The 2608-nt window shown below is 38.5% G+C and overlaps 1 pseudogene; it reads left to right on the top strand.

The window, feature by feature from the left end:
• The first annotated feature begins 1331 nt into the window (after positions 1 to 1331).
• On the top strand, positions 1332 to 1603 carry LOC102754333 (annotated as a pseudogene).
• The last annotated feature ends 1005 nt before the right edge of the window (positions 1604 to 2608 follow it).

The raw sequence follows: 2608 nt of genomic DNA on the forward strand, positions 1-2608 counted from the left end.
GGGCATTATTACGTAAAATAAGGATTACTTGAACAAAAGCACTGCAATACTGCGACAGTCAATGTGATAACCAAGACAGCTACTACATGACTAACTGCACAGGCAGTGTCTACACAGTGTGAATAAGCTGGACAAAGGGAGGATTCAAGTTCCAGGCAGGACAGAGTGGGCTCAGCATGAGAGTTCATTATGCTACTCAGAATGACACAAAATTTAAAACCTATGAATTGTTTATTTCTGTGATTTTCATTTAATATTTTGAAACCGCCTTTGATTGCATCTAACAAACCAAGAATAAGGGAGACTACTGCAAATCGTTGCCTCTTATGTTTATTTGTGGCCATCTCTGTATTATCCTTATTTTAAACTATTTTTAAAATTAAGGGTGTAATAAAACACTAAATTAGAAAAGAAATCAACATTCAATACATTGGAGCCTAGGAGAATGGCAGTTAGGGCCTCTGAAAATCTGCCTTCTGCCCTAACCAGTTTGGCTCAGTGGATAGAGCGTCAGTCTGCGGACTCAAGGGTCCCAGGTTCCAGTCCGGTCAAGGGCATGTACCTTGGTTGCGGGCACATCCCCAGTAGGAGGTGTGCAGGAGGCAGCTGATCGATGTTTCTCTCTCATCGATGTTTCTAACTCTCTATCCCTCTCCCTTCCTCTCTGTAAAAAGTCAATAAAATATATTTGAAAATCTGCCTTCTGTAAAAGTGGTAAGAATGAAAATTGGCAAAAATGATCAAAATCAACTTTTCAGAACTCTGAAATTAACTAAGGCCTTGCAACAATCCAGTAAGCAAGAAAAGCAGCTGAAATTTGGTAAGAACAAGAAATTTTGGGGCATTTTAATTTGCCCTAATCCCATCACTTCTTCCCAGCCTTGCAGTAGCCTTGAAAACCAACTTCACAATAGAGGCAGCTGTGAAACCCTGGGGTCTAGCAATCACCAAAAGAGGCAGGTTGAGTGTGGAATTCCCCCAAAACCCTCACCCGAGAGAATATCATGATTTGACCTGTGTAGCAGCTCCCTGAAAAGCACCTTTCTCAAGCCTGTCTTTATTTGACCTGAGGCAGCGAGCACTCTATGCAAAATGACCCATCCCAGGGCATTTGTAGAAGATAATTAGCAATATTTAATGTGTTAATGTGGCAATTGTTCAATGCACCAGCTGCCAGAGGAGGTATTATCAGTTAGGCCTAAGGATGACCAAAAAATATAAAATGGAAAATTGGGAAATGAGATCAGTGTGAAGAGAGGAGAAGGACCCTGGAGCTGACCAAAGCCGAGGCGCTGCTGCATCCCTGGATCCAGCCCTGACATCCCGCCACCATGGCCACCGTGCCCAGGAGAGATGCTGAAGGGGCTGCTAAAGGAGATAAAGCCAAGGTGATCCACAGAGAAGAGCTGCCAGGTTATCAACTAAACCTGCTCCTCCAAAGCCAGAGCCCAAGCCTAAAAAGGCCCCTGCAAAGAAGGGAGAGAAGGTACCCAAAGGGAAAAGGGAAAGCTGGTGCTGGCAAGGTTGGGAAAAACCCTCAGAAAATGGAGATGCCAAAACAGACCCTGCGAAGAAAGCTGAAGGTCCTGCAGGTGCCAAGTGAATAATTTTTTTAATTATTAGAAAAATGTCCTTACCTCAACTATATACAAAAATTAATTCAATAAGATCATAGACCTAAATTTAAGAACTAAAATTATAGAACTGTTAAAGACAACATAGGAGTAAATCTTTGTGACCTTGGACCAGTCAACAGTATCTTAGATATAATACCTTTTCCCACAAATTAGATTGAATCAAGATCATTTTCCCCCATCTTATAAATGCTTGATTGACTTTGTTTGGTGCCTCATAATTGAAACTCAGTTTTGCACTGCTAACTTTATTTGTCCACTCACCAGTATGTTGTGATCTGTCTGGATGATTATTAAAAACAAACCAAACACCAGAAAAAATTAAAAAGTACAAGCAACCAAAGAAAAATAGATGTGAACTTCATGAATATTAAAAATGTTTATGCTCATAAGCACACCTCAAAAAAAGACAACCTACAGAATCAAAGAAAAAATTTGCAAATCATATATATATATGTATGTGTGTGTGTGTGTGTGTGTGTGTGTGTGTGTGTGTATATATATAAAACAAGGGATTTGTATCTGGAATATAAGGAGTACCTACAACTCAATAATAAAAACACAAATACTCGGTTTAAAATGGGCAAGGATCGAAATAGACATTTCTTTAAAGAAGATGTATAACTGGCCAGTAGGCATATAAAAAGAAACTCTGTAAAATTAGTTATCAAATTAATGCAAATTAAAACCACAATTATGTGACACTGCACACCAAATAGAATGGCTGTATTTTAAAAAAAAAAAAAAGAAGTAAAATAACAAGTATTGGCAAACATGTGAAGAATTGGCAGCCTCCTACATACCTGGTATGAATACAAAATGATGTAGCCACTTAATAAAACAATTTGGCAATTCCTCAAAAAGTTAAACATAAGAGTTACCATATGAACCAAAAATTCCTCTCTTAGGTATATTCCCAACAGAATTGAAACATATGTCCACACAAAATCTATATATGAATATTTATAGCAGTA

Source organism: Myotis davidii, unplaced genomic scaffold, assembly GCF_000327345.1.
Source record: "Myotis davidii unplaced genomic scaffold, ASM32734v1 scaffold1518, whole genome shotgun sequence".
Taxonomy (NCBI): Eukaryota; Metazoa; Chordata; class Mammalia; order Chiroptera; family Vespertilionidae; genus Myotis; species Myotis davidii.